At 43.0% G+C, this 27,372-nt stretch overlaps 1 long non-coding RNA gene across 1 annotated transcript in view; it reads right to left on the reverse strand.

Annotated features, from left to right (window-relative positions):
* Positions 1-27,372, reverse strand: part of LOC147751145 (uncharacterized) — a 77,978-nt gene that overhangs the window by 21,791 nt on the left and 28,815 nt on the right. Inside the window, exon 2 of the long non-coding RNA XR_015299944.1 lies at positions 2,405-2,518. This is a non-coding gene — a long non-coding RNA (uncharacterized LOC147751145). The remainder of the gene's footprint in view (positions 1-2,404; positions 2,519-27,372) is intronic.

Raw genomic sequence — 27,372 nt, forward strand, 5'->3', positions numbered from 1 at the left:
AATTCCCCACACTCAGTGTGCGATTCGTATTATTGTGTTCAATCTTACAATGAATACTCACAAAATTGGATTCGAAACGGTTACAAAGATGCAAAAGGAGGCACAAGCAAGCATAAATTGCTTTGGGAACAAGTAGTTCAGTTACGACGGTTACGACAGGGACTACAAAACACTCATGTGATACATACGCTGAGTCATCAACGTGATGGCGTTCATGTTGCAGGGAATTCATTGGCTGATGAAGCCGCCAAGGCAGTTATGCAAACGGCTTCCGTAGCTGCAATCACTTGTTAAAAAACGCAAATAGACAGCAAAATAATGCAAGCTGTCAATGCTTCAAGCAAAGACAGTGGTAAAACATTACCGAAAGGCTTTCCACTCAAATATTCGTATATGACTGATCCGAACAATGTTCTGTTTGCTCAAATCCCTGGAGTGGAGGATAGAGTAATTCCAAGCACGGAACATAGATTAGGATTAATCTTGGCAGCACATGAAGGGCTCGACTCTGCACATACAGGTGTTTCCGCCACAGTGTCATTATTAAAACAGAGATACTGGTGGCCGCGCATGAGGAAACAGACCAGAAACTATGTTTTGGAATGTGAAATATGCCAAAAGATGAAGGGTTCTACAGTGAAATGTCCTGCACAGACGCCCCTGTTATTTTCAGATAAACCATTAGCTTGCATTTACCTAGATCACTGCAGTACCTTACAGAGGCATGGAAACTATAAATATATCATGGTCGCAGTGTATTCGTGTTCAAGATTCATTTGGATGTGGCTTCAGCACTTGGCTAACGCTCGAACTGTTATAAAAGATTTGCGAGTCTTTATCGGCACATAGGCAGTCGGCACGCTACATTCTGACCAGGGTCCTGTGTTTATCTCTCGAGCTTACAAGGAGGCCATGGCCAAACTGGGCGTTGCATTGTGGTACTGAAGTCCATTCCATCCTGAGGGAAATTCGGTAGTGGAGAGAAAAAACCCTGGACATAAAGCAATCTATAACAGCTAGGGTATTAGGCTTGAGTGGCGGGAGGGGTGAAATATCTAATAAGTGTCCAATGTAGTCTTAACAATCTGCCAAGAGGTTCTCTCGGGGGTATCACTCCATATGAAGTCCATTTTGGGACCAGATTGCTAGTATGGGATCTCGATTGTCAGACTTCAGTGTTAGACCAAAAACCCTTTGATATCAAAGAACTTTTGGCTGTTTTACAGGACTTAAAATGAAATAAGAACGAAACAAAGTAATGTGTTCCTGAAGCCAACCACCACTGAAGAAAAAACGACCGTCCCAGCAAGGCCTGTCTGGATTCCTAAGCTTGGGGATCTAGTCAGAGAGATCGCGGACAAGAAGGAATTTGGGCCTTCTTACAGACAACAAGTACCTGTCCTAGCAATCCACGGATAAAGAACAGTATTACTGCCCTTCCTTGCAGGTAAAAAGGAGAACAGGTTTGTGTCCATCTACCTGGTCAAACCACATCATGTGGCCGATCATAAGCAGTAGGCCAAGTGGACTCCGACCAAGTAGCAGACGCCCTAAACTGGCTACTATCCAAGAGGTTCAAACTGAGAGACTCATCACCTTTAAAGAATCTGCAGTGCGAAATTAAGGACTAAGCAGCAAAGCTATGGAACTTGTACCTCTTGAGACCGAAATAACAATTTGTCAAGAAACACCTGTCTACAACGAAGTAGCATCAGACTACACGAATGTATCAAGTGATCAAGTGGTTCCAGAAATTTCAACGAATCCTGATGCAATCCCAACAATTACTAGAAAATAATAAAGGGGTTCTTCCCAAATCACCCTCCCATACCTGAGCAAGTGACATCAAAAGATGAAAAAGTACAAACAATTGGTACTGAGGGATAAATTCAACATTTCATTCTACACAAGATATAATTAATTATCCTGTTTTTTACAAATATTTGTAATCAAGTCACTATTCACAAGTTATAACGACATATATACGTGTCACAGGACAAAGTGGTGCACTGAAACAAAAATATATTAAATCATACCACAAAAACACATACAATATATATACATATCACATATACAATATATACACTACATATACAACAGTGTACCCAAAATATATATACATACACTTATCAAACTATTCACTCCCAATTTAGAGTGATACACATCTGAAAGGAAATCCTCACAGCGCCTGAGATATACATTCTCTCAAACAAACTGTTTTTTACAAGGTGCATGAAATCAAACAAACAAGTGCAAAATTATGGGGACTCCTTATCACAATGGTGTCACAACAATTGACAGAACTGCCTCTGGCTATTTCATTAACTTTGATACGTTTTCTGAGGATCCCAGCGAACCTGAAACAACGCCAGTAACAAGAACTTTGAAAGAACAAGCAACATACCTTTTTCATCACTTGGAAAAGACTTATCTGGTTTCACCATGGATTGAACTTTGGATTGTGTTGGGTGTACTTTTTCTTCTAATTTGGTTGACTCTGGTGATAACTTTGGGAATGCTGATAGATGGAAGATATGTAAAAAAGGACACAGCAAATAAGAACATCCACTTACTGCTCAAGCCACACAAATCATCTCATCGTGAACAAAGAGACTTGTCATCAGTGAACATCATAGCCGTTCCTATACCTAGTGGTATATCTTGGGACAGAACTGATTATAACATTTTTGGCCATGCGGAGCTGTTGAAGATCCGACACCAATTCAAGATTTCCTTGAAGACTTTGTTTCATCTAGTACCTTTTCTGATGATTGGGGCTTCAAGACTGTTAACAATATGGCGTCAGTCTTAGAAATGTCTGCTGTATTTACAAATCATGAATACTAAGAAGGTTCATTAGATTATGAACAAATGTAGTTATAATCACTATGGTCATCATTTCTTGCGCAAATCTGCAAACCCTAGAAATGTTTTGCTGTATAACCAATGAGAACATTGTCCTATGCCACCAAAGGGTAGCTCAAAAACATTTTTGGGAAAATGTCCATACTTTTCAGGGTTCAATGTATCCAATGCTGAATCATTTTACTTTAAAAATGTTAATAAGACAGGAATGAAAAGTATGTTGACAAATACCAAGCAGATTTATTCTGCAGCCTTCTAGCTCAGCTGTCTTCACTAGGTTTCGACTTTTGGAAAGACAAAATTGGGACAAAAACTGTCTGGGGCACAAATGATTGGCAAGTGCAGGGGATAGACGCTTTATTTAGAGCCAGCATCATCCCAGAGCAAAGTATGTTTTTGAATGACACTGTCCAACAGACATCTTGTCTTGGGTTAGCCAAGATAAAAGACATAAACAATCCGTCCATACCTACACCTACACCTGCTAGTGAGAACACTTCAGAGGGGGACGTACATACTATTTTGCATCACAACAGAACAGATTGGAAAAAATGGTTAACCTGGCCCACAGACAGAAACTACTGTCAAGATAGATTGCTGAATTAAACACGGGGGTTCACATCCACTAGGCCATATCCAAAATATGAATATGAATATTAACAACTTACAGTGTAGGGAAACTGTGCCTTGAATGGCTGCATAGATCTACACTTAGGGATGTTAAAAAACACTTATCTTTACTTAAAGATGGAACTGATCTTAGGGAATTCTTGCTAGGACCAAGAAAACCGCGTCATAAACATTTTATATATGCCGGTATCTATGCTGCTTATAATGGAGCTTGGAAGTTTACGCAAACAGAGACTGCAGAACGAATACAAGAAATTGATCGCATTAATTTCGAGAAATCTCTCTCTGTAGTTGACAAGTGGTTAATGACTCTGTCGTCCAGGATATATTCTTTGGACAGCATAGTATCATCTGCCATGGACATCATGGAACAGGACTTGGTCATGTTGCAACATGGTCAGTCGCAATTACATTATTACGTTCTATCATGCTATTAGGATGGACATTACAAAACCATCATTCAGGATATGTGCCTTGGAGTTTAATCAATACTACGTCACTGTTTTCAGAATTCAATCTCACTGATAAATAGATCATATTGGCACAGAGGGGAGCATTGAAAAACTGGAAAGATTGCCAAAAACTGTCGCTGAAAAGCCAGCCACAGAATGGATTATACATGGAACAATCACTCTGCCTGTTAAATTTTCCATTTTCAGTATTGCCTAAAACATATTCCAGCAGGCACATATGAAAGGTTGGGTAAACAATACATCAAGACATCCTGGGAATTACCATACACCCACAGATGTTGGAGTGGGGGAAAAGAAGTGTTTCTCTTTTTTTTAAAAAGTTTTTTTATTAATGCTTGACAGAAATAAGCATAGGCACAAAATGCCAAGAAAAAACAATAGATCATGGTATACCATTGGTAAACAGAACATTTTGTAATGGCATAAAACACATAAGAATTGCAGGATACAAATGAAAAATAGAGCGAGAAATGAGAAAATGGTTACAAATCATATGATAAAGAATAACTACCGGAAAAAGAGGCAGAGCAGAGACGACAATCTAATAATTAACAGAACAAGAATAAACATCTACTATTTAAAAATTTAGCTACTCCTCCACTGGGGACCAGATCTTGTGACCCAACTCATGCCTCCTTATACCCCGCCTCAAATAGACTGACAATTCTAAATTATATAAGGCAAGGATCCGGGATCTCCAATTAAAGAACGTGGGAGCTTCAGGACTAAGCCATTACGATGAAATGTAAAGACGTATTAACATTGCTATATATAGAAATGCAGAGACATGCATCGGCCTCCCATGCGAGGCTGTACTTTCACACCCCAATATTACCATTTCTGACGGAAGGCTCACAGGGATATTGAGTGTGGAATTTAGAAAACCCTCTACTTCCGATAAAAAGGTCCCTAGCTTTGGACACAGAAAAAACATATGAATGTCGTTTGCAGCAAGGAGCCCACACCTGGAGCACTGATGACCCTCACTGCCCCCCCATTTTGAAATTTTAGCAGGCGTGTAATAAAGATCTAAAAGTGCCATATAACTTTGGGTGCGTAAGCTTCCCGAAACTAAGGCATAGCTTGCAAATTCCAACGAAAGGCCAATATCTACCTCAGACTTCCCCAACTTAGCTGCCCATTTGGCATTTTGTAGTACCAAATCATCTGGGAGGTTCGAAACCAGATGTTGATAAACTAGTCCTATTCTAGACCTCCGCAGAATAATTTTGATAAGTGGAAGCTTATCAAAAAAAGTGGGTGCCTGAGATTGTATTTTATCTATGAAACTTCTAACCCACAGATATTTAAAAAAATCATGAGTATGTAGGTGAAATTTGTCCTTTATGAAAGTAAATGGAGCCATTTGTCCCTCCAGGCCCAGGTCACCAATAGTTCCAGCCCCAACGTCACCCACCTAAAAGTAATCCAGTCATGAAAGAGAGCAGGTAACAGTCGGGCCGCAGTGATGGGGGTATAGGAATTAATATTGGAGATGGACCATTTATGACGGACCTTGCGCCAGATTGTAAACATAGCCGCAATAACCTTGAACTTCGCCTTTTTATAATAAGTTGGCTCCAGAATCCGAATGAGTACCCCCTTAGCAACCTCCCCAGAACCAGTTCATAAATAGTAGGACTACTTGAGGCCGAAACCCCTACCCTATCGCCTAGCAATGGGATGCCTAGATGTTGGAGCATTGCAGACCAATAATAAAGTAAAAGATTCTGAACCACCCAGCCCCCACGATCTCTAGAAAGGCACATCTACTTAGCAGCCCTGTGTGGACAGCGATGCCCACACAAAAATCTAGAGCAGACCCTTTCAGCTTTTACTAAGCTTTGCTGTGAAAATTCCAGCAGAATGGTCCTGAATAAGTACAAAAACTTAGGAAGAAACAACATTTTTAAGATATTGCAGCGACCGTACAAAGAAAAATGCAAGTTATCCAACTGCCCCAATTTAGAGTCAACTTGACCGATAACTGGAAGAATGATCAAATCTGGGATATTAGCAACCTAAGCAGTAATTTTAACCCCTAAGTATGTAGCTTCCTGTACCACTGGGACTTGAAAGATAGACATGGCGGGGTCTGGATAACCTGAGTCTTAGAGACATTAAGTTTGTAGCCAGTGACTTGTCCAAATTGAACAGCTAAGATCTTTAAAGCTGCAAATGCAGAAGCGACATCCATAGTTAAAACTACGATGTCGTCCGCATAAGCCAACGCCCTGTACTCAATAGCATTGACCCTGACCCACAGAATTTCCAAATTGCCTTCAATCTTACTAAGGAAAGGGTCGATGTAGAATGCGAAGAGCAGGGGCGAGCAGGGACAACCCTGCCTGGTCCCCCTACTGATGTTAAAGGGTGATGACTCAAGACCGGAAATACGCAGGGTTGCTGCAGGAGAAATGTAAAGAGACTGGACAGCCTGTATGAATTTTGGGCTAAAACCTTTCCAGCGGAGGACTGACCATAAAAACCCCCAGGTAACCCTGTCAAATGCCTCCTCAGCATCCAACAGGATGCCCAATCCAAAAGTGCGATAACCCGACGGACATGATCGGCCGTGTCCCTACCAGGAAAAAAACAGCGCTGGCGTAAAGACACCAATGGGGTAATTACACGAGCCAATCTGGTAGCTAAAATTTTTGAATATATTTTATTGTCAGTGTTTATGAGAGAGATAGGGCAGAAAGAGGAGGGGTCCAGCTCTGGCTTATCCTTCTTCCGAAAAAGGACAATAGTGGTTTGACACCAAGATTCAGGTATCCCCTCCTGCGCAGCCCTCAACACTGACAAAAAATCCTGACGAATCTCTGACAGAAATACCCTATAAAATTCCAGTGGAATAGCATCCGGGCCCGCAGCCTTACCATTCGCCAGTGATTTGATTGCTGACTCAGCCTCCTCCCATTCTATCGGGGCAGACAAGTCTTCATTCTGCTGAGTTGTAATTTTATGCGTATGGATGTCCTGAAAAAAGTCCCTGACCTCAAGCTCGATCCCAGAATTCAAATTCTCCTCAGTATAAAGTATGCTATAAAACTCCTGAAAGACACTCATAACCCCTTCCTGTGTAACGTGCATGCGACCTTGGTTATCTTGAATCTTATTAATGCGGCTAGCCAAGCTCTTCTGCTGTAACCGTTTAGCTAAGATTTTACCTGTCTTTTCCCCAAATTCGTAAACCATCGTCCGATACTGCAAGAACTTAGCAGCCAGATCTTGGCCGAAGAATTCTAAAAGTTTGGACTTGATTATAGCAACAGATTGCTGACTTTGACTAATATCACGGCCTTCCTTAATTAAACTTGATAGATGGACCTCTACAACCCTGAGTTCCTCAATACGGCTCATGATTTGCTCTTGCATGGTCCTGTGTCGAAAAGCCAAGAAGCTCTTGGTCTCCCCCCGTACTGCTGCCTTGAGTGTATCCCAAACCATCCCGCTAGAGGCAGAGCCCCTATTAATGTACAAACATTCCGTTATCCAATTCTTCATATGCCCTTGGTATGCCTGTTCCAGTAATAATTTTCTTTCAAACGTCCAACCTCTAGAAATCCTAGCCTTAACATTAAAGGGACATTTTACAATCAGAGGGTTATAATCTGAAAGGATTCTTGGGGGATTGAGAGAGAAGCCTCCTGTGAAATCATGTCTGTCATAAGTCATAAAAAAATAGTCCAGATGGACCATTTTATTATGTGGAGCAGAATAATAAGTAAAACCATCTTGATCTTTATTGTGGTAATACCAGAGGTCTGTTAGAAAATGCTCCTGAATCAGTGGTTGAAGGGCCCTGAAACCCCTGGGTTTTCTACCCACATATTTTTGTCAACCAACCAGGTTAAAATCCCCAAGTTAATTAATATTCATATCTCCACAAAAACAAATGGTGTGTGGCCATAGTGCTAATTCTAAATTCAAGCAGTTAAAAACTTCTGGGTCATCAAAATTTGAGTCATATACTGTGAAGACCGTTAATGGTCTGTGATTGATTAATAATTCCGCTATTGCCCATCTGCCCATATTATCCTGACTTGTTTTGCTACAGGAACCAACCCCCTGTTTTAATAAAATAGCCACCCCTCTGATCATAGAGGTCTGACGTGAGCATGCAATCAGGTCATAACCTGGAATTCTCAAATAATCCCTTTTATCCCAGGGGACATGTGTCTCTTGGGTACAAAGGATCTGAATTTGCAAAGCCTGGATAATTCTTGAAAACAATGCCCTTTTTTCCCGTCATTTAGACCGCATATATTCCAAGTGCATAAACGCAATTTACCCTGCCCCATTTATTACCGGTATGAAGCCCATTGCCATTAATACAGCCCAAAATGTTCTGATACATCCTTATGAAAATCCACGTCTAGTAATACAGATACTACAAAACCTGCAACAACTATACCTCAAGAAAGTCAAGCATTTTTTCTTTGCCCTACCTCCGAGTCCCTACCAACCTCCCACTCCCACCCCCTTGACTCACCCTTCCCCCCTTCCAAAAGGTCCCCCCCGACCCCAACCCCCCTACCCCAACACCCCCCTTATAAGGCAACAGGACTGGAGTCCTTGTGATGGAAGAGCTGGTACGATCCTCTCCCCCTGGTATCTCCCCCCTCAGCATTTAGTTACTACCCGGGAGTGGGGCCAAAAGGAGTAAAAAAAGACCCAAGAAGAAGTAAAGAAAAGAAAAAATCCAGGTACTCCCAAAATTGACCCCGACCTCCACTTTTAAAGCCCTAACTTTCCCCAAAGAAAAGAAAAGAAAGGAGAAGAAAGAAAAAAAAAGCCCAAATGACATCTTAAATGCTAAATTGAGTCCAAAAACTCTTCAGCCTGAACTTCAGAGACAAAAAATCTGGTCTGGCCCTGGTGAACAATTTTCAATTTGGCCGGGAAGAGAAGGAAGACCTGAGCACCCTTAGACTGGAAAGGTGCTATCAGCTGGCGGAGCTGCCACCTCCGCTCAAAAGTAGCTGGACAAAAATCAGGTCTGACAAAAAATTTGCAGCCCTTCCCAGCCCTCATCCTATCTGGTCTAGCTAAGTGAAAGATTTTCTCTCTTGCCAAGTAATTGTTCAGACAAATCAATATTGCTCGAGGCCTTTCATCGGACTGGGAGGATCTCTGCTTCTGCTTGAAAGGGAAACGGTGTGCACGTTGGACCTCAAGCGGCCATTCCCAATCCTTAACCTCTGGGAATGCCTCTGTGAACAGTTCCACTACAAGCTGCCGAATATCTGAGCTTTCAATCCCTTCAGGGACTCCTAGGACCCTGAGATTATTTCTCCTGACCCTATTTTCAAGGTCAGTAAGTTTCCAAAGCATGTCGTCTCTTTGCATTTTAATAAGATCTGTGATACCCCTTTGAGTGACAAGATCATCTTACAGAGTGGATATCCTTTCTTCAGCTTCCCCTATTCTCGATGCAATATCAGAGCATGTTTTTGCCACTCTGCGAATAGAATAGAATCCTCCGGCATACTCCTGGGTTCGCGCACGCTCTTGTCTAGTTTCTTCTCGGTAGGCTAAGATAGTCTGAAAGATTACCGAGTGTGTCACCTCCCCAGGGAGTAACTGAGAGGGATTGGCCCCGCTCCCCCCCTCTGAATCAATAGGGTTGCCGACCAGGACAGATTGTGCAGAAAATGAGTAATCCCACCCTAACAAACCCGTGTCCAGACTTGATGATGGGCCTCCCTGCTCCTTAGCCGCCTTACGGATTGTGCAGACTGTGCGAGAGCCATGAGATGCAGCTTCGAATGTTGATGCTTTGTTGGTACGCCAATCACCGATTCGCTATCTTCATCAGTCCAATCGTTATCGAGGTCAACATCTTCCTCCTCAGAAGAGCCTGACTGCTCAGACAGAGAGTAAAATTTATCACCAACTTCAACTTCCTTTATACCCTCAATTGTGGCGATAGTATGAAAAGACTCTCCAGCCGCCGACCCTAAGATGAAGCCATCTTGCAATGGTAGCCCACCGGACCGCTGACTGGACAAAACTCCTGGGTCAGTATTTGGAGTCATCAAAACTACATCTTCCAGAATTCCATTGGGTACCATAGAATGTACTGTGGCTTTAGGGTCAAGAACGGGGTGAGCAAGTTTACTGTTGTTATTATTCGTAGTACTCAAAGTCTTCCCACCCGGATTCTCGATAGCAGCTACAGCCTCAGAGCAGTATTAGACAGAACAGTATCAGCAACCTGTGTCAGTGCGGCGGCCGCCTTACCAGTTTTCTCGGGTTTTGCAGCCGCAGGAGGACCCATCGACGACTTTGATGGAGGCACTGGCTGGATGAGCTTTTTAATCCCTTGAAGCGGAGTCTTAGACTTTCCAGCCTGGGCTTTAAACATCGCGGGGAACGTCTGCTTAGATTTGACTGCAGCGGTTGCCGGCATCAGCTGACCGTGAGAGACCTCACCAGCGAAAGCCGACGGGCTCCCCGATGTGTCCGGTGTCCCCCCACTAACTGCCCTTGCTGATCACTCTGCCTGTTACAATTTTCCATTTTCAGTATTGCCTAAAACATATACCAGCAGGCGCATATGAAAGGTTGGGTAAGCAATACATCAAGACATCCTGGGAATTACCATACACCCACAGATGTTGGAGAAGTTTTTCTCAGTTGTAAAAATTGTGAAAACGCACTAAGCGGTTCTCTCCTTTGTCAGGGTATTAATTTGCACGGGGCCTGCGATGGTTCCTTTAACAACTTATCCTGCCACCTGCAAGGTTCACCAGCTGCGGTGATTGATCCAATTTTTGGACAGCTTTCCAATGGAAGTTACCTCATGTTGAACAATCACAGCAGCTGTGGCATGTTGCCAGTAACTGTGTCAGCCAGGGTCACTTGCTGTATGCAAGTATTGTTTCCAAAAACCAAGACATACCGGGAGTCGCTGTTATGGCCTTCACTGATCATCTCTTCTATACTAATTGATACTTTAAGCAGAATGAAAGTCATTCTTTTATAGAAATCTGTGCCACTGACCTCGGCCAAAGAAACCTATGATCTGCAAGTCGCAAGGACTTCTGCAGAGATACATGCCCTCTTAACTACAAAGTGCCCTATACATTTCTCAGAAATGTTAAGTCGTATCCTAAACATGTCTGATACGAGTGGTATTGTACATGTATTTAAGATAGTATTTTATGGACTGTTAGCACCTTTTGAAGCAGTCCTGGGAATATTTCCAAACTTCGTGCACTCTGTGTTTGGCGGATTGCCTCTCAATTTGGGACTCGCTGCAGGGATACTATTTTTGCTCCTATTGCTGCGATATGGCAAGCCAATCCACAAGCGACACCCAGTTCACCATGGAGACAACTCTACTGGTGATCAGTTGAATTGGGGTGAGTGTTTGATTTGCTCAAAAGCTCCGTCCATCATCCCCTTTGGTATCGCTTTGTTCGCCCTAAGTTGGCAGGGTATGTCCAGACGTGGGTCCCTTGCTCACTTTGCCACTGGATTCAAGATAGCCTGGCTGATGAGGGTTATGAACACAAAACCGGTCCCAGGATGCTTGTTTCCGGTCTAGGGAAGACATGGCTTGGCAGTTCGGGGTGGACTGTTCCCATGAGGCACAGGGTCAGACTTTTTTGCATATGGCCCTGTCTGAACTGGGGTGGAGTGAGCTAAAGAATGATGATGGATTAAACCCAGATCAGTTGACTGGGGGTCAGTGTTTGATTTGCTCAAATGCTCCGTCCATCATCCCCTTTGGTATCGCTTTGTTCGCCCTAAGTTGGCAGGGCATGCCCAGACATGGGTACCTTGCTCACTTTGCCACTGGATTCAAGCTAGCCTGGCTGATGAGGGTTATGAACCCGAAACCGGTCCCAGGATGCTTGATTCTGGTCCAGAGAAGACATTGCTTGGCAGTTTGGACTGGACTGTTCCCATGATGCACTGGGTCAGACTGATTTGCATATGGCCATGTCTGAACTCGGGTGGTGGAGTGAGCTAAAGAATGATGATGGATTAAATCCAAATCAGTTTACTGGGGGTGAGTGTTTGATTTGCTCAAATTCTCCATCCATCATCCCCTTTGGTCTCGCTCTGTTAGCCCTAAGTTGGCAGGGTATGCCCAGACGTGGGTCCCTTGCTCACCTTGCCAGTGGATTCAGGGTAGCCTGGCTGATGAGGGTTATGAACCTGAAAACGGTCCCAGGATGCTTGTTTCCGGTCCAGGGAAGACATGGCTTGGCAGTTCGGGCTGGACTGTTCCCATGAGGCACAGGGACAGACTGATTTGCAAATGGCCATGTCTGAACTGGGATGGTGGAGTGAGCTAAAGAATGATGATGGATTAAACCCAGATCAGTTGACTGGGGGATGAGTGTTTGATTTGCTCAAATTCTCCGTCCATCATCCCCTTTGGTATTGCTTTGTTCGCCCTAAGCTGGCAGGGTATGCCCAGACGTGGGTCCCTTGCTCACTTTGCCACTGGATTCAAGATAGCGTAACTGGTGAGGGTTATGAACCCAAAACCGGTCCCAGGATTCTTGTTTCCGGTCCAGGAAAGACATGGCTTGGCAGTTCTGGCTGGACTGTTCCTATGAGGCACAGGGTCAGGCTGATTTGCATATGGCCGTGTCTGAACTGGGGTGGTGGAGTGAGCTAAAGAATGATGATGGATTAAACCCAGATCAGTTGACTTGGGGTGAGTGTTTGATTTGCTCAAATTCTCCCTCCATCATCCCCTTTGGTATTGCTTTGTTCGCCCTAAATTGGCAGGGTACGCCTAGACGTGGCTTCCTTGCTCACTTTGCCACTGGATTCAAGATAGCCTGGCTGATGAGGGTTATGAACCCAAACCCGGTCCCAGGATGCTTGTTTCCGGTCCAGGGAAGACATGGCTTAGCAGTTCGTGCTGGACTGTTCCCATGAGGCATAGGGTCAGACTCATTTGCATATAGCCATGTCTGAACTGGGGTGGTGGAGTGAGCTGATGTGATGTGAGTGAGTTCTTGTAGAGCGCACTATCACTCCAAGGAGTATCTTGGCGCTTAAACTTCCTGTGTCTAGCAGATTGCAATGTCTAGACCGTTCAAGAAGTGGAAAGGATCATATTAGGGTTCGACATACTGTGTCTGGTTGTGAGTAGATCTAGGTTTTTAGTTGTTTCCTAAAACTTATTTCTGTGTTGGCAGCACGAAGAGATTGGAGAATGATATAAATGAGCTAAAGAATGATGATGGATTAAACCCAGATCAGTTGACTGGGGGTGAGTGTTTGATTTGCTCAAATGCTCCGTCCATCATCCCCTTTGGTATCGCGATGAAGTGTCGTGAGAGCATCGTCCAAATTGTGGAACTACCTCGTCTAAGAGATTTGAATAACACATGGTTTCTATCATTCAGACCAATTTGGCAAGATGGCATCGTACCTGTTCTGCGCTGCCTGCTATGCGGAGAAGAATGCATGCTTGACACATGTCTGACACTCCCATCAGTCATGCCAATCGGATGTTGATACTTTGCTTGAACCAGTAACGGCCCATGCACTGTGTTGTTCCCAATTCTGATGACGGCATTCATTGAGATCTCACAGACGCAAAATGCTGACGGTGAGGTACGAGAGGAAACAGGCACACAGGTACTATCCACTATGAACATTGCTAATGCGACCAATGCTGACGACAATGCTTCACATCTATCTGCGGTTGATCTCTTTAACGAGGTAATCCAACTCTCACCTACAATAGTAGACAAATTCTTTACAGACTTAAAAAATGTGATGTTATCTCCAAACAATAACATTGACTTTTGATTTGGCACACAGTGTTCTGAGAGACTCTGAATTCGACCTTCATTTTTTCAAAACAAAGTTCTAACTTTGGAACTCTTTTTTCTATGATTATTAATTTTTCCAAATTTGTATTTTTCGTTTTTTGGCACAAAGTAATCTGCTTAAAGCAGAACAATTCATAGAGAACTAGAATTCTTTGAATACCTTCCTTTTCCTCATACGAAAGTTATATGTAATATGACATGAAATGGTTTCGGAACCTTTTTCTTCTGTATTTACGAGCCATTTCATAAATGTCTTTTCGTTATTCATTCAGACAGCATTTACAAATGTCAACTTTATGCTTAGAATGAAACATTGCTTTGAATGCGTACAGCACCAATGCTCTTTTGTGTACAACCAGTACCATTGCATTTTTATTTGTTTTGGGTGGGTTTTTAACACTTCATGTTTAGATATGTTTAACGTGTTTAGAACTTAGTAATGTTGTACATAAGAAAGTGGAGTGAGTGTTGAATGGCGTTTTAGATTCCGAATGGATTTTCCCTATTCATGCCCTTATATAGGTACAATTCACGTTGCCCTTATATAGGCATAGAAATCAAGCCCTTTTTAAGGCATAGCCCTTGCAACCCAAATACAGGCATGGCTACTTCCATCCGTTCACCAAACGTCACAACGATTTCTTGGAAAACCAGCTTAAGCCGTTAGGAACTTCCCCTTGCTTGAATATTGATTTCTCCAAGAACTAAGTTAGTTTTACAATGAACAACTATTCTTTGGGGGTTCATTCATGACGTTCATATTATGTCAAACATGGCATTCCTAAACACCTTCAAGGTATAAATATAATTTCACTTGCTATACTAAAGCACGATGGTTCGGAGCAGTTCGACGACCTACTTGCCCGACGCAGCTCGCTACATCAAGTGCCGAAGGAAGCCGACTCTCCAGTTGAGGCACTGACCAGGAAGCTGCCCTCTCCTGCAGAGACTCCAGCTCCAGTGTTTCTGACTCCCCTTTCAGGGTGTTGGGGACTCGAGTCCCAAGACAGAGATACCAGACCTCCTTCATTCTTAGGTATGGAGCTGATAATATCTTAGAAAAACCTTTGGTAGATTCTTGGCAAAAACTAAACCTATGCTAAAGACCATAATTACTTCTTCCCTCGTACTAGACCTAGGTTAGGTACATTGGGGTAGGCGTACTTTAGAAGCACCAGTTGAGTATTTTAGTCTATGTTATTTATGTATGTATTTTTATATGGCTTGGAAACCATACAGTGCTATTACAGTATTATTTCATCATACTATTCTCGCTGTATGCATTATACTTTGCATTCTGTCTAACAATTGTAGCCGTTCACCGCTCTTGCATGAGAAAGAAGACTGTTCAATAAACCTTTTATTGAAAACGCCTGTCTCTCTATTTCTCTGTAACTCTGCAGGAACGAAGCATGCACGATTGACTGAGTGAAATACTCTTCTATTGTTTCTATGACTCTGAAGATATTTTCCAGTCCTAGGGAAACAAAGTTGTCATGTTTATGCTGTGGTCAGAAACTAATCCCTTCTTGTGAATTCGAGAAAATTTCTAGTGACCTCTGAGCTAGCTGGCACTCACAATTAAGTTTAGTATATTCGATAGAGACCTACTGCCCTAAGTCCTACGTCATATCTATATAGAATATATTATTCCAATGTGCAGAGCGTATTGGGAATATAGGAACTACACTACACTCCCAGGGTTTATTATAAGAGAGTTTAGCAATGGTGTGAGAAATCTCGTCCATAGTAAGTTCCCTTTCTAGTAGTGCCCACCCCTCATCATTCAGATATTTAGACATTTAGGTGGAGATCTTTGAAAAAAATATGTGTAGCATTATTCTCTGAATGGCGTAACTCCAAACTATATAATTCCTTATAATAAGCTGTAAGTGCTGTGGCAATATCTTGGGATCCTGTGTGGATCCTACCAGCAGTATATGTAATTGCCTCCATGGCCACCGTTGCTTCCACTTGATACAACTGAGTGGCTAACAAACTGCCTGCTTACTCACCCTGTTCATACATCATGTATTCAGCTTTAGATTTTGGCATTCTTGAAGCTGACACCAGACGCTTTCCAAAACGACTCTGGACATGATTTAGATATCTCGTTCCAGGATTACCTCCTTGTTGTCCTGCATTTATTGGCTATAGCCGCATCTATAATGAGCTGCTTCCGTATCATGGTTTTCACAACTTGCCATAAATCTGGGCAGAGCCTACAGAACCTTTATTGTCAGTCAGATAAGTGGTGAGGTGGGATTGCAAACGTGCTTTTGTTCGATTTAAAATGTTATTTCCATGATGGGCACTGTTGAAATGTTCCCTTCCTATGTTCAAACTTATTTTCGTGTTAGGTTAGCATTCATGGCGCCATCTTTATTGAAGCCATCTTGTTCTGTAACTAAGATTGAGTTTCTGTCAGTTAGTGCTTGCCTCAGCAGAAAGGCTGTCCCTGCGCCTCCAGCATGTACATCTCAAGGTTGAAGCTTCGCTGCACTAATGAATGTACAATCTATTGTTGCATACCTTGCTGTTAGATAGACTCGTTCCCACATCTTAGAATGGTAGACACTGGCTAAATGGCCTTGGGGCCGAGATAGCATGTACCCAGCTCTGTGCCATCTCTCATCCATGTTTGGCTTCTTTGTTCATCATGGCCTGCGCCATAAAATCCCAGTTTGGGCGGGACTTTGTAGGTGTTGGTAATTTATATTTTGTCTTATTGTGTAGACTGGGGCAGTCCCTCTGCAGCTATACTATGAGGCTGGTCAGACCGGACTCCGCGGCCACTTATTTCTAATAAATCTTTTGGTTTGTATTCTCTACTGTATTCGCAACTCTTCATTTATAGGGTAGGCAAAGAGGTGGTCGTGAGTGACCCGGGTGACCCTTATCAAGCCACTTCTTCAGGGGGCATTTTGCAGTACGAGAAATTAAACCGTTATGGTTTCCTATGAGGAGTCCTAATATTCCAGTCGAGAAGTATGCAGACGGGCATGATCGGAAAGGGAAGTCTCTAAAATGTCACTGGACAGTGCTTTGGGTATGGCCGCATGGGAGACCAGGAAGTAGTCTATTCACGCCTGTGAGTCATGAACCTGTGAGTGGTCAGAGTATTCCTGACCCTCTGGGTGTAGGGTGCAAGAAATGTTTGAGAGACAGTGGTCCTCCTGGATATCCTTCAATATTACTCTATCTTTGTTATGGACAACGTCAGTGGGGTCCATCCAATGTAGAACTGTGTCAGGGTCCAGATTCCCCTCCCCCTCTCTGAATTGTTTGGGTGCTCTCTAGTTCTGTTAGGACTCTGTTGAGTCCTAGTAGGAAAAGTTTCTTGGTCCTATTCAGGGTGTATGCCCACACTTACGATTTTGCCAGAGGCCTTAAGCTTCGTCAGAACATAATGTCCATCTGTATCAGTCCAGGATTGCAACACCAAGCAAGAAAGTGATTTCCTCACCAAAATAGCAACCTCACATTTTCGGGAGCCCATGGTGTCTGGCGTGCTATTGAACAGTGCAGTCAAAGGCTGAAGAGAACCTGCCATACCCAGTCCCTCTTGAGTTTGGTGGATTTGGTAGGTGATAAGTGTGGTTCTTGAAGAAGTGCGATATCCGGATTTTTTTGAGGCCAAGAAGGAGAGTATCTTCTGTTGGTTAACATAATTGGTTATCCCACTGCCATTGAAGGATTGAATTTGTTGCGGTCATGAGGCCATAGAATCAACTGGTGGCATCACGAGTATGAAACTTAGAGGTCGCTGCTTATTTGTTGGTGCACTGTCTCTCTGGAGAGAATCAGACCAAGCTAAAGGGAATCTGGCAGCGCAGCAACAAAGCATTACAAGCAGGAAGGGAAAGAAAAAGAATGAGGGAATGGGAGAGGGCAGGGTGTACAGACCTGATCTATTCCAATTGTGAACAAACATTACCCTTATGCATTTGCAACAGGCAAGTGACACCAGGAAACATGTAAGGAGTGGGGGGGCGTGATTGTTTCCCCCAATGGCTAGAAGAGCAGCTGGGACAAATGAACTTTTGTCGGGCCAAACCTTTAGCCCAACGGCTGGCCTTGAAGGAGAGAAGGCTAAGCTGCCTTACAGGGGTGGGTGGGTGCCTGAATAACGTCCACAGTGCAGAGAGGGAGTGTGAACATCTGGGGGAGGAAGCCCTATGCGTGACCAGGAAGAGATGAGAAAATTATAGGGGGTTCAATAAAGCAAGGTGCGTGAGGGACCAGCTGGGCAATAGAGAAAGGGTTTGTATCATGAATGGAAAAGGCGGAAGCAGAGGAACCATTAAATCCAACACACTGCAACAATGAGACAAACAACAGATCTTGGCGATATTCATCTGGCTTTACAACTCGCCTGCAGGTAGACATGCCGGGGTCTCAGTGCTCTCCCCTGAAGTCAGCTACAGGGGCAATTTGGACTTGTCCCTAAAATTATCTTGCTTGAGTTCAGCCATACTTTGATGATATTTGACTGCTTGTTCGTGTTGGAGGAAGCAGGCGATGATTGGCCGAGATCTGGAAGTAACATCTTGTGTCATCATCTTGGACTGAATCCTGTGGGCCCTCTGTAATTCAAGTGCCGCGGTGAAGGAGGTAATGTCAAGAAGATTAAGGAGAAGGAACACCAAAAAGCCTTGGACACCATTATTTATTTTTTCTGACATCCTATACAATTTGACATTATCCTTTCAGGCCCTGTCCTTTAAATCAGTCACTTTTTATTTCAAATGCTTTATGTCCAGACACTAAGGGCCAGATGTAGGTAAATGTCATTTACTGCTTTTTAAATACTGAATTTTACCGATTCGGTATTCAAAAATCAGTAAATGACATGTAGGGAAAAATTCGGTATTTTTTACCGAATCGGTAAGATTCGGTATTTACCGATTCGGTAAATACCGAATCGGTATTTGCCATTGAATCCTATGGGCCTTGAAGCCCATAGGATTCAATAGCAAATACCGATTCGGTATTTACCGAATCAGTAAAAATACCGAATTGCTAAGGGGGACAGGGTGTCACTTTGACACCCTGTTGCACCCCTGTAACTGGCTTTTGCGCCATGTGGCACACAGACATGCCCTTAGGGCATGTCTGTGTGCCACATGGCACAGGTGTACATGCACAGATGTGCATGTACACATGAATTCGTAATTTACCATGCAATTGTATTGCATGGTAAATACCGAATTCTTAATGCCCTGTAGCACTGTTAGACATGCTACCTCTCAAATTACATATTCTGTATTTTTACCGAATGGTAAATTTACCGAATCGGTAAAATTTACAGAATCGGTAAATTTACCGATTCTGTAATTTTACTGATTCGGTAAAATTACTGAATATGTCCATTTTTGGTGCCCCTACATCTCCATAGCCCTCTACCGGTCGGAAACGGCCGAAAATCGGTATTTTCGGCCGATTCCGATCGGTAAAGGGCTACCTACATCTGGCTCTAAGAGTCTAGTCTCTTTTTCTAGCAGGGATGTGCGCTGTTGCAGACCTTCCAGCTTGGTTTTAAAAGATCCCAGATCCCCACCCAGATGAGCACAGAGCATTATCATTTTGTTCAATAAGTGCCAGATCTTGGCGTCCATGAATCTGAGCCATGTGCCCACCATAAAGATCTCTTTCAGGATGAGGTCAATGGTGGCTTCTTGTGAGAGTGGGGTGAGATGCTCGGTTCTTTGTGGCTCCCTATGACATTCCTGAAAAGATGTGGGTACGTAATCATTGACGCTGGCCATCTTAGTCACCTGGTGAGGGCTGGCTATTTGGAAAGGAGAATATAAAAGGTCTGGTTAACAATAACTAGGCCTTCGTTGAAGCTAGGGGTGGAGGACACCCGTCCCATATATTCAAAGTAGGGGCATCAGTGTCCTGAGGGCATCAGGGGGCATGGTTTGCAGGCATGTGACACCAAGAGAGGTTAGGGCAATCATCTGTACTAAGTAGCAACAATGTACTAGGGAGGATGTTCACTTGGTGTCACTGGGTCAGCCAAGGTGGCCCATGACAGAACCCATTACACTCCCCCATGTCCCCTTTTAGCATGGCAGCCCCTGCAGGGCCCTCACCAGCCGGTGACGTAATGGGTCGAGCCCTAATGTAAAAAGGCGATAACTTCAACCTTCTTGACACCCTTCAATCAGGTTTCAGGAAAGGTTGTAGTACCAAAACAGCGATTATCAATATTGCAGATGATATCCACAGAGCCTTAGATGAAGGTGAAGCCTGTCTCCTCATCCTTATTGACTTATCAGCAGCATTCGACACAATAATCATCTAGCTTTACTTGAGACTCTGAAGAGGCGCTCTGGCATAAATGGCACAGTACTAGAATGGTTCACTTCCTTCCTTCACCATGGTTCGCAACAAATTAAAATCAACTCATGCCTGTCTGTACCAATATGAATCAAATTTGGAGTCCCACAAGGATCGATCCTCTCACCATCCCTCTTCAATTTCTTAATGGACCCCTTGCAATTATTCTGAAACAAGAAGGGGTTCAATACCACCTATATGCAGATGACACACAAATATACTACAAAATCACGCTAACCAAGATCCAAACCTGGTTTAACACCACCCACTTAAAACTGAACCCGGACAAAACAGAATAAATACTGTTCTCTCCGAAAAGTAATCACTGAACAATTCAAGACTGGCTGAAGGAGCTGGATGCTCTTAACTGCTCACTCGTCCTATCCGACTTAGTAAAGTCTCTAGGCATCACCCTCGATAAGAACTTGTCAATGAAAGACCACATCAAGAACTCTGAAAAAAGTGTGCTTTACTCTCTGAAACACCTCAAGAAAATTAATCCATTCATACCCCAAGATGATCTCAAGACAATAGTACAATTCCTAGTCCTTTCTAAACTGGACTATGGGAATGCCATCCTAACAGGGTCCCCAAAAGCTCACCTAGCCCCACTAAGGTCAGTCCTTAATATGGCAGCTTGACTCATAACTAGTGTAAAAAAGATTCAAACACATCACACCAACCCTCAACGTACTCAACTGGCTTCCCATGGAACGTAGATGTATTTACAAACTGGCCTGCATCACACACAAGGCCTGTCATGCCCAATCACCCAACTACCTAAACAGCAAACTGGTAAAAGCAGGAAAATCCAGAACTCTGAGAAGCACCAACTCACTTCTTCTCATCCCACCGAAACTAAAAAGGAAAACGACCCAATGCCGATCTTTCTCTGGTAACTTACCCAGGATGTGGAACGCATTCCCTATTGACCTCAGATGCAACCCCTCCTTCTCTTGCTTTAAAAAGGACCTGAAACTCCTTCTCCTTAAACAATACTTTACCGACCAAGTCAACCAACCTAGGCAACAATAACCTAATGGACTCCCCCCTCACTTGGACCTCCGAGGATGGTGTTATCTGACTGTTTCAACCACCTGCGTCTTTCTCCCATCACTGTACACATAATTATTATGTCTTTGCTTATATCTTTATGCATCCTCATGTCCTGCGATGTTATGCAATTTTCTTTTAATTTGTGTATGTAAAGCGCTCTGATACCCACGGGTCTAGCTAGCGCTATATAAAACTTTATAAATAAATAAAGGCTGCAGTCAATCAATTTCCCAGTAGGGCCTAATACAGCGGATGGAGGAGTGCGGGGAATGAGATTTTGATACCTTTTCTGATCACCTAGATACCTATCTCATTCTTCCAATTTTGGATCGATTATTATCTGTCATTGAGTAAAAGGCAAACCCCACATAAGTTAAATCAACCCCATAGACTGACGCAACTCTGAAGAACCACTTACGACTGATAAAGTTTAAAAAGTTTAATATAAAATCAGAATCAATTGCATATACAATCCTCTCAGGATAAGATTCAACAAGTATACAGGAACTAAAAGGAACATAAATTCCCTAAAGAATCTAAGTCTACAAAAGAAAACGATTAAAATCAATTCCAGAATCAGCAAATTGAATAGCATAGACACAAAGTGGATCTGTTGCGTCATCCACAAAAAGAGAATAAACAAGTTAAATCTGTCCCTACTCTATGCTAGATGACATCCCTACTAGCAAGTCCTTTACCTAAAAAGGTGTCAGCAGTTTGACTTCCAAAGAAGTTCAAACTCTCTTAGTCTCTGATGGAAACCTATGTCGAGAAGCAGTACCCTTTCTGCCTACACATCCGCTCTCTAAGGGTCCTCGGCCTACTGCTCCCTTGCCTCTGCTCTCTGATCTTCTGTTCTGCTCTATGTCTTCAGGCCATCTGCTCTGAGCCGTCCTCTCCCCGGGGTGCTGTCCCTAAATACACAATCACAATATGGGTGAAACGCCCCTTTGACGCCCACCACGTACATTTCACATGATCTCATTCTAGTTCTTTCCATAGCTTCGTCTCTTCGCGTCGTCCGTTAAGTTGACCTTGCTTCTCGGGCGCCATCTTCATCTTCGTGCTGGTAACCTCATGACATTCCAGTTGACACTTTCAGTCCAAAGTCTATCACCTCAACAGAACTCTATTCATTACAGTTGTGATTATAACCTCCTTTGGTCCTGTGAACAGTCACTTCTAAACAAGACTCCAAATTCCAAGCGTCTCTTATCTCAATAGGCCATAAACTTTGTCCAGCATTGTCACTTTAAATTTAACAAGACCTTTGACTCTTGGCTCGCACATTCAGATCAAAGCTATCCCCTATTCCTGTGAGCCCACTAAATTACATGGAGCGGACTACACTCCTGCGAACCCTTGGTCAGTTAGGTTAAAATCACACATGACCACACTATTCTAACATTCCTACAAATTCTTCTACACAGTATAACTTTTAACACACATATATATTTGAATTAGTAAATCATTGATTATACTTGAATCCATGTTACATAAAATACAACATTATACTCTTATTCTTATACAGTGCTATATATTCTGCACATTTCTTCACTTTACATTTCATCTTCTTTCTCCGCTTTATAATTACATACGTACATTCTCTGTTTAGCACGTTCTACTGTTTTTAAGCATTTAAACACATTTCTATATTAACCCACTATATGCGGCTTTCTAAATTCTAATGCACATTCTAGAGTAAATACAAATACATTTCTTATGACTTATGTTACATATGCTAACTTTACGCTACAGTCTTGTAAATACGGTACGGATATACTTCTCATTCAAATTGCGCTCTCTCAGTTCCCCCCTTTGATGACCTCTAGGGGTCATCACTAACACCCCAATTTGAATGTTACTTTACACAGAACTAGTTACAAGGCTCCCTCTTTTTATCGTCTCGAGAGCTCTCAAACTTTTATACTGTTGATCTTGTAAAGCAGCTAATCTCCTCTCTTGCTCTCTCATGGACCTTTGTAACCGGTTCGTCCTATACCATTTGTACAATCTCACTAAACCCAACAATGTGATTATGCAAATCAATATTATTAAGACAGGTTTCAATATATACCACACAACACTTTTACCTAGATTGGCAAACCAATCTCCAACTTTACCCATTCCATGACCTACTTTTTCCCAAACATTTATTTTTGTTAAATCTTCGATTTCTTGATGTATCTCTGTAATGTTATGTATGACTTTCTCAAGTGGTTTTGAGTTGTCTGGAATGTAAGTACAACATTCCTGGACCTTCAAAGCCTTGCAGACTCCGCCCTCTTTTGCTAGCAGAACATCTAAAGCAAGACGGTTCTGAAGAACCATTGCTCTAATCAACTGCATCTCTCCTTCCACTAGCATCAATGACCTTGCAGTACTTGCAGATAATCTATCCACAACTGTAGCTAGTCTCCTGATCTTAACATCGTTAAGTACCAAACCTAAAAGTGGAAACATTGCTCCAAATATGTCTCCAACTACTTCAGCATCACCTACTTCCCTTTTCGCTCTTGTCGAAGCCTTTCCTTCTACGATCTCTAAATCCTTTGCATGATATATTTTGGGAAGACAATTGCCAAGTAACACGAACTATACCAATTGTCAGGCAATTTTACATAGGCATTTCTTCCACATACAAAATATACATTAGGAATCGCTTGCATCTCTTTCATAAAATCTTTCGTATAATACTCTAACCTGAAAGCATGTTCACAATTAACTTCACCTACAAATACACTCTCATAATATGTCTTGCTTCGAGTTAAACATAACTTTCCTTTCTGCGTTCTATCCAAAGCTATTGGACCATTACTACCCTTCTTCTTGTGTGCTTTTTCTTCTTCGGTCCAATCTGTTTTCCACTGTCCTGACATCTTTAGAATCTTCTGCCTCCTGTATCTGTCATCTACTTGTCCAATAAATCTTTTCTCTACCTCTGACACCTTGCAAGTCAGATTATTTCTGCGTGCATATGAAGTATCTAATGTATCCCAAGGAAGAAAGAATTTTGCCAATCTATCTTCCTTTTTGTAGTAGTCCCACTTATTCATTTGTTTATAATTCGGGACTTCAGGCAGTACCGAATCATAATTTGAAAAGTAGTACTCAAACCCTTCTCTACCATAAAATATACTGAGCAGTAAACTACATGTTATCCCATATGTCAGTGGGAGATGATGATATCTGATACCTTCATCTACAGAAGCCGGCAATTGCATACAAACATAACAATCTTTGGCCTCCATGGCATCGATATACTCATACAATAGTTTGGCATATGCGTTTGACCTAAAATTTCCCTGCGACTCGTCTACGTGTAATCTACGAGCTTCATCTGCCAGTAACGCCTTTTCACGAATTACATTGCTCTCCTCCTTCTTCCCAACAAGAGCAGGTTTCAAGGTCGTTACAGGCTTTACATCTGTTGTCTCCTTTACGCTTGTATGTCCTACTATGTATGATATGGTAACTACTGTGATAATGAGAAAAATTACTACTGCTATCAGTGTACCTATTATGCATTTGGCTTTTCGGTTTGGGTTGCCATTCTCCATGTTATCAAACAATGTAGCTCTTTCTTTCTCGTGGAAAAGTTTTCCTTTTCAAGTCTTTATTTTCTTTATTTGAATTCTCAGTCTGTGAAGCGCTCTTAATCACCAAAAAGTCTCTTTTTCACAACAATGTCTTTTTTATCTTCAGCAACAGACAACCCTAACCCTTCTCCGTCCTCTAAATGTAATCCCTAATTTTATTCTTCTTTCCACTCGGCGCTAGGTTATCTTCTTCTTTATAGCTTAAACACAAAAGTCTTTATGCATCTACAATGATTCTCGTACTTGCAGCTTTAATAACATATTCCAATAGTTCCAAACGAATGACTTTTTCTTCTTGTGCTGATATTTGATGACCAAAAGTCGGAAACTCTAATCGATTTAGCACTAGGTCTTTGATCCAACTTAGGAAAAGGGGAATGGGAAGTGTGAAAGTCAGTAACCCCTCAGTCTCGATTCCAGGCGTCAACATCCATATCTCCACTGCCACAATCGGATCGAGATTGATCACCTGCACTTCTCTCACTCTCCCAGATCTCTGTCCCCAAGACATCTGCTAGATAAGTCCACTCTGGGGTGGCGTATCTTCTGCAGGGTACACGTACCCTCCTGGATCTTCTCGGACTCTCAGAGCCTGAGTCCGTAGCTTCTTCGTCTAGATCCGAATCTTCAGAGATCGGGACAAGGGTGCTCTCTGGATCTGCTCTCAAGGTTGACCTTCTCCTTCTTCCCGGCCAACTAGCTTCTCCATTCCTTGTCCTCCTGCTCCTTGTTCTTGGACTCGTCTCTTGATCACTTATAGCTTGTTCGGTGTCTGACCCGAATTCCCAACTACTTTTCTCTTCTGAGACAGCTTCGGTCTCACTGGTGTCTTGACCATCATCAGCCTGTTCCAACACAGGTTCAGCCTCTTCAATCACCTCTACAGCTTGACTTTCCCTCTCTGTGGCTTCTCCGCTTTCTGCTGGATTTTCATCCGAGAGAGGAGCTGTTTCTTCCAGAGGTGCTGGAACTCTTCGGGTGTGTGAGGCGTGTATCCAGTTGGGCAAGCCTCCACACTTTACTGCAGTGTTCGTAACTAGTATGACTTGAAATGGTCCACGCCAACGCACGTCTAGACAGTTCTTCCTGACATGCTTCTTCACCAGGACCCAGTCCCCTGGACACAGGTCATGGCACAGATCTTGAGCTGATGGAACCTCTGCAGCCTGGACCTGGAGGGACACAGAATGAATGGCATCAGATAGTCCCTTGCAGTAGTCCAAGATCAAATCGTCTGTGATGTTCAACAATGCTGCAGTCGGAACCGATGGCAGTCTCATAGCTCTCCCCATTAGCACCTCGTGTGGAGAGAGACCTGTTCTTCTATCTGGTGTGCTACGTATGCTCATAAGGACCAATGGAAGTGCATCAGGCCAACTCAGGGATGTCGATGAACAAACTTTGGCGAGTCTGGACTTTATTGTGCTGTTGATTTGCTCTACAATCCCCGAAGCTTCTGGTCGATAACTACAATGGAGCTTCTGGCCTATGCTCAAGGCTGAACATAGCATCTTCACTATTTCACTGTTGAAATGAGTTCCTCTGTCTGATTCCAAAGAGGCTGGCACCCCAAACCTCGGTATTAACTCTCTAAGCAACAATTTTGCTACTGTGAGTGTATCGCACCTACGTGTAGGGTAAGCCTCAACCCATCTGGAAAATATACAGACAATCACTAAGACGTATCTGAGTCGATTGCACTTGGGCATTTCAATAAAATCCAGCTGCATCCTATTGAAAGGCCCCCCAGAACTCCCTATGTGACTCAATGTGACTGGTGTTCTCTTTCCTACGTTTAGTTGCTGACAGATCGCACAACGCTGACATACTGCTTCTGCCGCTACTCTAAACTTCGGATTATACCACGTTTGTCTGAATACTCTCACCATGGCATCTCTACCTATGTGTGCTGGTCCATGCAATCTCCTTGCCATTGGACTAACAAGTTCGTTTGGTAAAACTGCTCTCCCATCTGCAGAAATCCAAAAATTCATTTCACTTTTGGTACATCCAGCTGTTTCCCATGCTTTTTTCTCAAAATCAGGCGCATTCTCCTGGACACACTTCAGTTCATCCCACGTATCCACTGTGTCTAACAACATAGTCAAATCAGTTCTTTCCTGTATTCCCCCCACTTCTACCTCGGTGTGAGAATACCCCTGTTCCGCACAGTAACGTGCAACTTCATCTGCATATCGGTTTCCTTGCGACACAAAATCTGTATTTTTCGTGTGCGCGGCACATTTGACAACCGCTATGGCTGTTGGACCTTGCAATGCTTCTAACAATAATCTCACAAATTCTCCATTCCTAATAGGAGAACCCGAGGAGGTCATGTAACCTCTTTGAGACCACAACTGCCCATAGTCATGAACTACCCCGAAACCATACTGGCTATCGGTGTATATGGTGACTCGAATTTTGTTGCCTGCCAAACAGGCACGGGTCAAAGCAATAATTTCAGCTACCTGAGCGGAATGTACTCCTTCCAGGCAGGCGGCTTCCACTACTCCGGTAATTGTACAAACTGCATATGCTGCTCTCAGCTGACCGATATCGTCTCTTACGCATGAACCATCAACGAAGAAA

Source organism: Lissotriton vulgaris, chromosome 1_1 (assembly GCF_964263255.1).
Source record: "Lissotriton vulgaris chromosome 1_1, aLisVul1.2, whole genome shotgun sequence".
In the NCBI taxonomy this organism is placed as follows: Eukaryota; Metazoa; Chordata; class Amphibia; order Caudata; family Salamandridae; genus Lissotriton; species Lissotriton vulgaris.